At 35.4% G+C, this 13,701-nt stretch overlaps 1 protein-coding gene across 1 annotated transcript in view; it reads right to left on the bottom strand.

Moving 5' to 3' along the window:
• Positions 1–13,701, bottom strand: part of LOC110212535 (coiled-coil domain-containing protein 178-like) — a 128,412-nt gene that overhangs the window by 90,602 nt on the left and 24,109 nt on the right. The gene's annotated exons all lie outside the window — the stretch shown is intronic.

The following is a 13,701-nucleotide window of genomic DNA, read 5'->3' as shown; positions in this document are numbered from 1 at the left end:
TTTATTAATTTTATTAATTTCTTTTGATTTATCAACAAGCACTTCCATATGCTTTTGAGATGAAAATTTTTCTCCCCCTACCTCCTCCCCACCCTTCCCAAGACGGCGCACAGACTGACACAGGCTTTACATTTACATACCCATGAAACATATTTTCACATTAGTGAAGTTATAAGTAAAAATTAAAACCCACAGGAGGAAGCATCAGAAAGATGAAACAAAACTCAACAGAAGGTAAAATTAAGTGATAGCGATTCAACTTCCACAGTTCTTTTTTTGGATGTGGACAGCATTTTCCATCCCGAGGCCTCTCGAGATGTCTTAGATCCTTGTAATGCTGAGAAGGGTTCAGTTTAACAATATTAGTCATGGCATAACGTGGCTGTAATTGTGTACAGAGTCCTCTTGGTTCTGCTCACTTCACTCAGCATCAGACCATATAAGTCTTTCCAGGTTTTTCTGAAGTCAGCCTGTTCATCATTTCTTATAGCACAATAGTATTCCATTACATTCATATACTACAACTTGCTTAGCCATTCCCCAATTGATGGGCATCCTCTGAATTTCCAATTCTTTACCACCACAAAAAGAGCTGCTATGAATATTTTTGTACATGTGGGTCCTTTTCCCATTTGTTTGATCTCTTTGGGATATAGCCCTAGAACTGCTATTGCTGGATCAAAGGGTATGCACATTTTTGTAGCCCTTTGGGCATAGTTCCAAATTGTTCTCCAAAATGGTTGGATCATTTCACAACTCCACCAACAATGTATTAGTGTTCCAATTTTCCCACATCTTCTCTAACATTTTTCATTTTCCTGTTTTGTCATTGGTCCATTTCTAAAATGAAGGACAAAATCAAGCAACCACTTTCCACTGCTATACACCATGTCTTAGGTCATAGAGCCAAGAGAGGCCAGAGAGATCAACCAGGCCAATTCTCTCATTGTCACAGATGAGAAAAGCCAAGCTTGGTTCCATTCAAAATAATGATAATATTCATAAAATAAATGAGAGCTAATGTATCAAAAAACACTCAATACCAGTATGGATACAATTGCAAAATGTTCCTTATAGAAGTAAAGAATCATTTAAGTTACCAGAAGACTATTTAGTGTTTGTTGACTGAAGTGTGCCAAGATTATAAAAGCAAAATGCTACAATTAAAAGGAAATTACAGATTCAGTACTATGCCAATCAAATTACCAAGGGGATCCTTTACAGAACTAGTATCAAAATTCATTTTGGAGATGTAAAATACCCAGACTATCAAGGGAAAAAGAACATCAAACTAAATTGTAAAATAGTAATCAGTAAAATTCTTTGGTTGGAAAGTAGTTGAAAAGAACAGACTAGACAAGTAAGAATAAAAAATAACTTAACTTAATAACTCAGTCTTCAATAAACCCCAAACATAAACTGCAGAATCCCCTATTTGACAACAGTTACTTGTCAAATGGGAAAATGTTAAAGTGTAGAAGAAACTAGATTTGGACCAAGATCTTAGATACCATAATAAAGGATGCCAAGGAGTTCATGCACAATATTATACATAGGATCGTAGATTAGAGCCAAGAAGTATCTTCAAGGTCACCTAATCTCACTCCCCTCATTTTATAGATGAAAAAAACTGTTGCACAGAGTTAAGTGACTTATCCAAGGTCACTTAGGTAGCAAATAATAAGCAAAGGATTTGAAATGACTTTTAACTTCAAATCCAATGGTTTTTTTTTCCACTACACATAATCTCCTTAGGACTTTGATGAATCTCCAGAATCCAAAGCTCAAAAAAAAAATGCTAATTTTTGACAAATTCTAAAAATAAACACAGCAAATATGTGTACATCCATTTTGGATAATGACTGTTATAGGTATGAGAAGGCTACAGCATCATTAACAAAAATTATTCAACAAAAGCAACATAAAATATGAACGATTAAAAATTATATACATCAAAAAAATGAATAAAATGCCATCTGAATACATGAATATGCATAAATGCAATACACTTGTGTCATAAGAAATAATAACAAGGATAGGGAAGTGGACAAAACCAGAAAGACAATTTATACAATAACACTGTAAAAACAAACAACTTTGAAAAATTTAAATTCTTTGACAAATACAATATCCAACCATGATTCCAGATGGTGAAGAATACTATCCTCCTCCTGACAGAGAGGTGATAAAATCAATATGTAGAATGAGATTTTTTTTTCATATGGCCAATGTGGGAATTTGTTTTCCTTGACTGAATATTTATTATAAGGATTTTCTTTTTTTTTTTAATTGTTCAAGAGATAGGAAGAACTGGAGTTAGAAACAAAAAATTAAAATATCTGGACATCAGCCAAGATAGAATATTAGGAAGAAGCGGTGCAGCCCAGCTCCCCTGACAACTCATCCTAAAGAGATATGATCAGCACCAGATCAAATACTGATTAGAAATCTAAGGAGACAGACATAGATTTTAGATAATTAATCATTTTATTATTTTTTATATTTTATTTTTATTATTTTTTATTAATTATTGTTAACTAATTATTAATTAATAAAAGGGTCACTTAGCTATCTCTTCTAAACCAAAGAGTGGATGTTCCTGAGGGTAGAAATCAACCCTGATTGGTTAACAAGTAATGAAAGAATTAATATTATAATGAGAAGTGGACTTATTCTAATAAAAGCCTGAGGGATGTAACTCTAATCACTCAGTATTTGTCAAAGAGATTTATCAATACCCATACCACCCCATCTAGTTATCTAGACAAAAGGGAGAATCCATTTCCACCCAAATCTGTCTGACTAAAACACAATGGGCCAGAATCCGTCAATTTACCTAAACCAGAATTTCTTTACTTTTCAATCAGATCTAAATTTTCCATCTCATTATCAGACCTGTACTTCAAAGACTACCTGAATAACCTGTAGGGGCTAATTTCTGAATGAGGAAATAGGAAGGGGTAAAATCTTAGTCTCAATTCAATAATTGGTTATCAATATAAAAGAAAAATCATCTTTTCTCTCATCAAAGTGAGTCATCTTTTCAGCAAGATCACAAATATAACCAAAAGGCAAGCAACCAGGGCATGAGCTATGGAATAGGTGTTGTCCAAAATAATCAAATCTAGTATATTAGAGTTTGATAAACTCAAAGCCCCAACTACTGGAGTAAGGACTCACTATTTGACAAAAACTAATGGGAAAACTAGAAAGCAGTCTAGTAGAAATTAAGTTTAGACCAGTGATTCACATTATATAATAAGATAAAAATAGGCATATCACCTAGATAGAAAACAAGTTAGAGGAGCAAGAAATTACTTTTCAGCTCTAAGAATAAAGAAACCATTCATGATCAATATAGCTATAAAAGGCTTTTAAAGAAAAAAAATGGACAACTTTGATTGCATAAAATTAAAAAGTTTTTGCACAATTAAAAGGAAAAAAAACGATTGGGGGAAATATTTGCATAAAGTTTCTCTAACAAAGATCTCATTTTCAATATATATAAGGAACTGATTTGAATTTCTAAGAATAAGAGCCAGTCACCAATTGATAAATGCTCAAAGGATAAGAACAGACAGTTCTCAGAGGAAAATTCTAAACTATCTATCTCATACACACATATGTATATAAAATGAAGCAACAGAAAGGACTGGTGTTGCATATCTGTGGTCTCTGCTGCTGAAGAGATCAAAGCTGGTATACTGCTTTAGTTCAAGAGTTCTAAGCTACCATAGGGCTAACACTGATTGATTGTCAACATTAAGTCTAGCAACTAAGATAGTGAACCCCCAGAAGTGGAGGACCATAAGTCCACCTAAGGAAAAATGGAGATCAGCTCGGAGAAGTAGAGTTTAAAGCTCCCATGCCACTCAGAATTTGCATTCAGTCAATGAGTAGCTACTGCATTTACAGCCTCGGAAAGATAGAGAGGCCCAGTCTCAAAGAAGATGAAAACCAAAACCAAAGGAAAAAAATGAGGAAAGAAATAGTTTCAGTGAAACTTGAGAAGACTTATAGTATATGATACAGAGTGGAATGAACAGAATCAGGATAATAATTTATATTGTAACATTAATATTGCAAAAAACAATTTTAAAAAATGTAAGATTTATAATCAATACAACAATCTACCATGATTCCCAAGGCTTGATGACAAGGAATGCTAGCCATCTTCTGACAAAGAAGTAATGTAGTAATAATATGTAAAATGAGACACTCATTTTGGACATGACAAAACAATGGAGGAATTTGTTTTGCTTTGAGCAAGTTTATTTATTACAAGTAATTTGTTTCTTGCGCTTTTTTTCCCAGTAAGGGAAGTGGGGAAAAACAAATGCTTGTTAACTGAAAAAAATTAAACATAAATACATGTTAATTGAAAAATAATTTTTAAAATGTTTAAAGGTGCTTCTGAATATGTCAAGTATACATCTTATAATTTATAGGGTTAGAAAAAGGGATAGTAACTACATCTGTATTTGTATTAGTATAGGGAATACCAAGGTGAAAAAACATCACCTATGAACATAGGTCAGTACCTTCTTTGCAATTACAGACTTAGAGAATTGCTTAGAGCAGTGGGCTCAAATTCAAACAGAGGCCACTAGGGACAGCTAAGAGGTGCACTGGCTTTGGAGTCAGGAAGACCTGAATTCAAATCTGATCTCAGATACTTATTAGCTATGTAACCCTGGGCAAGTCACTTAACCCCAAAATGAAAAAAAGAAACAGGTACCACTAAATCATACAAAAGACCTCTTTGGGATACATACTGACTTTCAAAACCACATATTATTGTTGATGCCTTATTGTTTTTTATTTATTTAGTTAAATATTTCCCAATTACATTTTAATCTGGTTCAGGCTACAGTCAGTAGTGTTATGGGTAACATGTGGCCCCCAGCAATGTGTCTGACCACTCTGGCTTAGAGCACTAAGATGTCAGGTGACATGTCCAGGATCACACAGCCAGGAATGTATCAGTGATAGGAACTGAACCCAGGTTCTCCTCACTCTGAGGCCGGCTATCCACCCTCTATTTCATGTTGCCTATAATTTGTTGTTCAATCTTTTCAGTCATGTCCAACTCTTCATGACCCCATTTGGGGTTTTCTTGGCAAAGATACTGGAGTGGTTTGCCATTTCCTTCTCTAGCTCATTTTATTAAGACAGGGTTAAGTGATTTGTCCAGGTACATACAACTAGTTAGTATCTAAGGCTATATTTGAACTTGGGAAGCTGTCTTCCTGACTTTAGGCCCAGTACTCTATCCATAGCCTATAATTTGTGTGATGCTAAGTTTTTTGAAAATTCTCAAGTATAATGGAAAGAGAATCAGATTGGAAGGTAGCATACCTAGACCTAAGGCCCATTTCAGGCGCATTTCTGCCACTTATTATCTGTGTGATCTGTCTTTAGTTTCCTCACCTGTAATATAAAGGGGTTCACAAAAGCAGAATATTGTGAAGTTATGTCAAAGTCATATAGTCCTAGGCTCCCATTTTACAGAGGAAGAAAGCAAGCCCATAAGCAAGAAAGTGCCTTACCTTGAGATCCCACATATACCAAGGAGTGGTACCATGTTTTGACTAAGTCTTGGACTCTCTAAAGAATTTTGGAATCCCTAAGGTTCTAGTTCTAAGATTCTAGTACTAAAGCAAAGAAATGTATTTTTTATTATAAGGAAATATATGTTTTTAAGTGAGAAACCAGGCTCGTTAATTATGAAGAGCTCTTCATAATCTTAATTTTGCATAAAATTTCATCTTAAGTAGATAAATTATATACTGTACTCTTATTTAAGACTCACATTAATATCAATATTTTAGTGTTTCACGTAATTTATCTGCTTTAATAATTACACTTTTAGTTTTTGTATTTCAGTGAAGTTTCTAATTAAATAAATACTACAACAATCAATCTTGTCATTCTTAGTAGACTAAGTTTCGAAAACAGCTTTTATTAATTTATGGAATGAAATGTTTAACAAGAGTCTCATTTAATTACCGTCAAGGAAATGAGTGTAGCAATATGGAAATGCAACTTTATATGCATACCAAAGATATGTGTAATTAGAAACAATTAGCTCTCACCAACCTGTAACCAATACTACTTCTCAAATCCTTGTACTTTTCTCCATAATATTCATAACTTCAAAGCAATTAATTTTTTACCCATTAAAACACATACACATTTGATAATGAGCAATGATTACTCAAATAACACAACTGCAATCAACACTTTTATTATTGATACACCTGAATAAATAGATGCAACTAAAAGCTAACTATAATAGTTTGATGGGAGTAGGTAGAGACTTTTTCTAGATAGAACTATAGTTCCAGTATCATATGACTATAACATTTTCTTATACTCTGACACACACACATCAATGATCATAAACTTTTTATCTGGATAGAAAGTAGTGATTATTTAGTCCATGACTTACAGTTATGGATTGGTAAACTTACAGAGTCCCCCAAAATTATGATATAACTAGACTATAAGTTCACTGAAGGAAGAAATAGTATGTTATCCTTCACTGCCCCCTCTCAGCACCTAGAAAAGAACATTGCTTGAGGGCATCAAATATTTTTTTCTAGATGAGTTTTCTAGATGACAACAGGATCATGCCATGTCTATAGAATGCTACCAGTTAAAAGCAAGCCATTATTCAGGCCTTCTTTGTCGACCAACAGCACAGCTAATAGACTAGAAACACACAGCTGAATGGGTGACTCTATAAGTAGGCCCTGACTGCTTGAATTAGCGCAAACTAGGCTTGATCTTCACCTGGCTAAAGTAGCAGTCATTTGTTTACAAATAGGCCTACCTGCCTCAAAATAGCTCCTCATCTGATGTGCCGTCGTTCAAGATGTCCCTTTGGTTTATGGCATTATCTTCAGAATACTCTTGTTCAAACTCAAATATGTGAAATATCAAGCAAATCTTTTTTTTATTTTTATGAAAAGTATTATGTATAATTCATACACATGCACATAAATAATATGTTGTGTGTATACATGTGTGTCGTATATACATCATTTTTTTAATTGTAATAACAAGACTATATTTTTAAAAGTCAATCTTTTTGGAAAGACACCTGAGGGATGAATCATCAGAAAGAACCTGTGGAAGCAGGAAAAACTAGTAAAACTAGTAATATGATCTGGGAAAGGTATGAGCTCAGGAAATGTCATTCATCTTAACTCTATAAATAAGCTGAAAACTAGGGGTATTTTGAAGACAGGAAATAGGAACTTAGAGAAAGAACTAGTAGAGACCTCTGAAAAAGGAGGTAGAGGAGACTATGTCAGACCTTGGAGGACAGGGAGGAAATCAGGGAGCTGAGCTGGTTCCAGGGGATGATAACATCTGTTATTGAGGCCACACTCTAGTAACTATGTATAGAACAATGAATGAATAAGTGTGGTTTCACCAAACAGCAGAATTAACCTTCCAGGCAAGCCACCAGGATAGAGAGAATGGATTAAAGATGAAGTAGTTTCCCTTGCATGATGGAGGCATGTGTCAGATCAGTACAAAATGTCCTAAAGCCACAGTAAAGAATTGTTGGGGCAAATAAAGCAGGAAGCCAAGAGTGTGAGTAGGATTTCCAAAGTCTCAAAACCAAAGAAACCTCTAGGAGCAATGAGGAAAGTGACAGAGGAAAAAAGGAGGGAAGGAGTTTCTTTTCATCAGGGTCCACAATCAGAGAAGAGAGAGGTAGACCTTTGAAGCAGACAACAATGCCATTAGCCCAAATCCATGATGGCCTTAGACCCAGATAATTCTGGACTTGTGTTCAACCTAAACTGGACTCGGTAGGCATTAATATCAAAAACAAAACTAACTTTAATTTTTCTTAAACATCACTCTGATAAATCAGTAGAAGTTGTTGTTAAATCGTATCCAACTCTTTGTGACCCTATTTGGGGTTTTCCTGTCAAAGATGCTGGAGTGGTCTGTCATTTCCTTCTCCAGCTCACTTTACAGGTGAGGAAACCAAGGCAAAGAGGGTTAATTGATCTGCCCAGGGTCACATAGCTAGTGAGTGTCTGAGGCCGGATGTGACCTCAGGAAGAGGAGTCTTCCTGACTCCAGGACCAGTGTTATATCCACTACATCACCCCTAACTGGAGGGCTAAGATAGCTCAAGTCTGCCTATCTCCTCCTACATCTTCACTGACAACTAGGATCAGCTTTTAAGAATTCTTGCTATCTTGCTTTGTTTCTTTGTTGCTATCATAAACTTTTGTCTTTTTCCCAGCAGTTCACATCAAAAACCCTTAGAAACAGTAAGGAGGGTTGTGATCGAGGCATGGATGTCATTGGAAAAGCTCTGCCTCTTACTTCAGAGAGGGCTGGAGGAGAGCAATACAAGTGAGAGAGAGAAAGGTCATGGTAGTAATGGCAAGGAAAGAGGCAAAGGCCTTAGACTTTCATTTGCAAATCCAGGAAATGGATCAATGTTCTCAGCAATGTAGGTATTTTCTTCATTGGTGCATAGCACAATGCATATATTTTATCTTCCTCAAATATCCACTTTATGCCACAGATCTCTTATCCAATACGCTAGATAAGTTCTCTGGCATGTTTGGTTTGTTTTATTTTTTAAATTTTATCAGCGGCAATGCTGTTCTTTGGGCCATCTATTCTTTTTTTGTCTCTGGTTTCAAGACTTAACACTTTTTTTCAAGCAATATGTAAACAATTTAATTCAAACAATACACATTAAGTACTTTCAATGACAAAGGTACAATACCAGGATTTGATATTATGTTTATATATGTACATGTATACATATGCATATATGTGTATGTATACATACTTATAAATATGTATATATTTGTATGTATATATGAATAAGGCTTAATACTTTAAAAATAATATTTGTATACTAACTGTATGAAGTAAGTACCTAATAAATGCTTGAATTGGACAACAGAATTGAATGACAGGCCAATCTCCTTTTCTGATCATACATATCCTGTATCTCTTAGCTTCTTTTATTATTATTATTGGAAATACACTACAACCCTTGGCAAGATCCTGCAATGACCCTCACTAAGACCCAATTGCTGTAAAAAGACCTAGAATAAGTACTTCAAGGACAGTAGACATAGAAAAAAATTTAATTATGCGAGAGAAGGAAAACAAAGCTGAAAAAGTTCAGAAAAACAAGGCTAAACACTAAAGGCAGGAGAGAATCCAGATACAATGTTCAAATCATATAGACTCTGTTTTGACCATTGTCTGGGTAACCCTGTAGGCTAACATAGATTCCACTGTTGGGGGAATAAAAGCAATGGAGGGGTGTCATTGTTTTTCTGATCTGATGGCACCCTTACCTTCTGAGTTCTGCTGTTACTTAGACCTGGAACAAGGCTTATGGAGGGGGACAAAGAGAAACACAGGCGTTAAAAATGTGCCATGCTGCACTTTGGATCTTGTCTACCATCCTCCAAAGATCTCTTCACCCTGAAAGCTCCATCCAGCCCTAGAATTCATACTTTGGAGAATAGTCCCAGCTCCACAGTCTCTCCTTCTGATTGGATATCTCCTCTTAGATATTCCATTTATGGAGACAGTACAGTCCAGCCATGTCTCATTCTTCTCCAGCCTGTACTCTGGATTTCTTCTGCCATGCCCTCTCACTGGGTACCTGATTCATACTTCCTCACATTCTTCGGCTCCCACCTTCTTCTCCCATTAGAATATAAGCCCTTAGAGGACAGGGCCTATCTTTCTTTTTGCTTGTATTTTTTTTCCCAGTGTTCAGCACAGTGCCTGGCACATAGTAAATGCTTAATAAATATTGTTGAATGACTGACTGAATACATCCACTGAATGAACCTGCTATTGGGTCTGATTTTATATCAGATATCCCAGATTTCTGAATCATTTGATAAATTTTAGTAAAGGTAAAATCAGAATTATTGTAGTCCAAGAGAGTGTCCATTCTAAGCTAAACCTGGAATCCTAAAGCCTTAAGGGTAATTTATATACACTTGATTTGATACTACTGTATTCTAATATTCCAGCCACAGAATATCACTGAGTCAACATGGGTGTTAAAAAGATGGATTTTTTGTGTCAGAGAGCAACTATAGACTGCCAAAAGCATTCCAGAATTTCCCAAATGCAATTCAGCCCACTTTCTAACTCCTACGCATTTCTGGCATGCAACTCATTGTCCATCTGCAGAACCTATCTTAGATATATGCACAGATGTACCCATTAAATGGGCTGGCCATCCAACTGCATATCAAAATATTTTCCAGAAGGATATCATGACGGATTCTGCCAAAAGCCTTGTTGAAATCTAAGTATACTAAATCTGTAGCATTTTGTTGATCACCTAACTATCACAAGAACATATTATGTTAGCTTGTGTAACTTTTTAAAAAATGAATCCATTCTGGTTCTTAGTGATTACCAAAGTACTTTTAATAATTCATTCAGGATTTATGCCAAGAATCAAAGTTAGGCTCACTGGCCTATAATGCTTTCTATGTCCTCTCAAATTCTGATATTTATTATTTTATCAAGAAATTATAATGTTACATAATTTGACCAGACTATAAATGTGCGTTTTTCTGGCCCACAATTCCAGGGAAAGGAAGTCAGAATTCATTCTATTTTTAATCACTGTGGGCACATCATCTTTGGTCAGACTTCTCATTTCTATCTTGGGAGAAATCATAATGATTGTATCTAATATTTTCACCAACAAATTTGACTGAGTCTACTTTGAGCAATATCTCCAAGTCAGACATCATTACTCATATTTTCATCTCCCCTTAAGTTCTGCATGAAATTCATCCTTCTACTTTAAGTCTATAGGCCATTACTTCAAAAGATTCTTTGTTAGCACAGACAGCCCTTTCCACTAAAGCAAACTAAAGTACCTCCATACCTTGGCAGAAAATTCCTCATGAGTTGCTGTGGCCAAAATATTCATCAAATGGTTTCCAGCTTCCCGAGTGATAAACCTCCATACATGCAGCTAAGCTGGTCAACAGGTGACAGACATAAAATCCATCACCCAGACTATATTCAAAACCTTTCTTGCTTCATAGAACCTGCCAACGTTCATGCTCTAGCAGATGTATTCCTGAGAGAACTCAGAATCACCTCTACAACAAAACTAGGCATTGCAGTAGGACTTTAGTCAAGATATATACATTTGTCTACATGTCATAGATATGTTAAGTAATTTTGTGAAATGCACTATAATTTATAGCTAATTGTAACTTTCTATATTTGTGTACATGAGGATTACACTATCTGCCATAAATGCACTGAGTTGTCTTTATTTTTTCCAAAGTAGAACAGCTTTCTGTTTCTTCATTCATACTCTCACCTCTGATCCATGACCAAAGATGTCAACTTTAACCCCAGACAGCCATCTTGCAAAAGGATAGGTACCATTTGTCAAAAAAAGATGACCACATAAAAGAATATCAGAACATTCTTGGTCACACAAAGGAGAGACAAGGGCAATGATTGATAGATAGCAGAGACTGTCTGGACTAGATTCTAGAAGTTTATGAGGAGGAAAAATGAGGAGGAGAAAAATATGATAAAAGTTACAATGCCCTAAATATGAAATAAATATGACATATGTGAATTAAATACTAACAGATCTAATCATGAGATATATTTAAGCTGTCACTACCACCTAATAGTTGCTAGTATAATGACTCACTTAGAACTCCAAAGTACTTGAGGTTAAAAAAAGTAAAAACTTAAAAGCTGAAAATTAATCAATAGGATAATACAGGTATATTGAGGAGTACACTGATGCCTAATGCATAATGCATTAATCACTACCTGAATAAAGCCCAAAGACGATCCACATTAGCTAAATTGACCTAGCAGAAAGGCCAGAATGAATTTTAAAAGGGATATTTTATGCTAGCATTCACTGTTTAATTTAGTATTTCTTTAAAGGCAATGAAAAATGGAAATTCAAGTGCTACCCTATGAATGAAAACAGAAAAAATTGTTAAACAGATTGATACATAGGCAATTAGATATTGATTTATGGCAGACCATGATAAGTATCTACTCTCCTCAACATAACACTATGAAGATCAATAAGAAAACTGGATAACATGGATTATTTTAAAGCTATTTAAAAGAAAAAAAATTACATGCATCACTATAAGCATTACTACTACTATCTTATGGTAGGCAGACTAGCAAGGCTTTGGACTAAACAGAATACAACATAAAATCAAAGGGTTTTGTTTCTAGCAGATATGCAAAGAAAAAAAGGGGGGGTGTAGAAATATGAAGCTAGAGAGTACAGAAAGTCAGTCTTATCTTTTTACCTCGATTTTGCTCATGACCCTATCTTCACTTGCCAGGCAATCAGAGAGGATCTTGAAAGTGAGGTGGAACCTTAGAATTCTTGTCTTCCCTCAGGCTTTGTAGAGTTCATGGAAAGGAGGTCAGAGCACCTAATAGGAGCTTTGGAGATACAGGCTTCCAATAACAGATTTAACAGGAGTTTAAAAGGAATTTTCTAATCTCTAGTCGGACATTTGTCTGAGATCAAGGGTTGTAAGCATGGACAAGGAGAAAGTCAGTCAAAAGAACCAATTAAATATTAAACTGGGGCATTCTTTGGACTTCTGTTGGCTGCCTGGCTAGGTGTGGTTAAAATCTCTCAGAACTATGAACTTATTGCATCAAGTTTTCTAGCCACTATACCTCAATCAATAGGAACAGAGAACAGTAGAGAGTCCTAAAAGGCAGCAGCCTAGCAGAGTTTGGCAGAGGGCAGCTTCGCAGTCACAACACCAGTGGAGACGCTCAGTAGAGACAAAGTGGTAAAGAACAGAGACGTGATAACTAGCAGAGATGTTATGGCATCCAACTGAGACAACACAATATCCAGTAGATTGTACAAAGTTTGGTGCACAGCAGAAATAGGGAGCCCAGCAAAGAGCAGTGCGATGACATTACAAGGGAACATCAGTAAATCTGAAGAACTGGTGGTATGAATTACTATAGTCACACAACAGCTCTTATATATGTGTTTGTCTATGTGTGTATATATTCATATGTGTATGTGCACATATGTGTATATGCACATACATATATATGTATGTATGTATGTATTTGTGCCTTCTATGTATGCTCCCTGAATATGTTTTCTCTTTGATGTGCAATGAAGTAACCTGTGAGACGGCATATCTCCCCCATCTACATCTTTTTTTGGGTGAGTCACTTTTTTGGTATGCTATTTGATTTGTATCGTGTTTGAATCAATTTATCTTGTTTTCATTCAGGGGTCATTAAACTACATACAGCCCATGGCCTAAATCCAGGCCACAACTTGTTTTGTGTGGCCCGGGAGCTAAGAACACTTTTTACATTTTTAAATATAATAAAACTTTATTTAAAGATGTAAAGGTCATTCTTAGCTTGCTGGCCATTAAAAAAAAAACAGGATACTGGCCAAATTTGACCAACAGCCATAGTTTGCTGAACCCTGGTCTAGTTGGCAAAAAATAAACAACTTGGTTACTGTGTATGCTTTTAAGTGGCCCAGAGTTCTCTGAACCTGCAATATATTTTTTGTGATTCTCTGAATGCATGGGGTATCCTTGGTACTGACTACTTATGAAAAACACAAAAATCGATACTGAAAAACAAACTTCTTTGGTAGCATAACTTATCTAGAAG

Source organism: Phascolarctos cinereus, unplaced genomic scaffold (assembly GCF_003287225.1).
Source record: "Phascolarctos cinereus isolate Bilbo 61053 unplaced genomic scaffold, phaCin_HiC Scaffold_4;HRSCAF=312, whole genome shotgun sequence".
In the NCBI taxonomy this organism is placed as follows: domain Eukaryota; kingdom Metazoa; phylum Chordata; class Mammalia; order Diprotodontia; family Phascolarctidae; genus Phascolarctos; species Phascolarctos cinereus.
The sequence above is the reverse complement of the archived record's forward strand: the minus strand, read 5'-3'. Positions and strand labels throughout refer to the sequence as shown.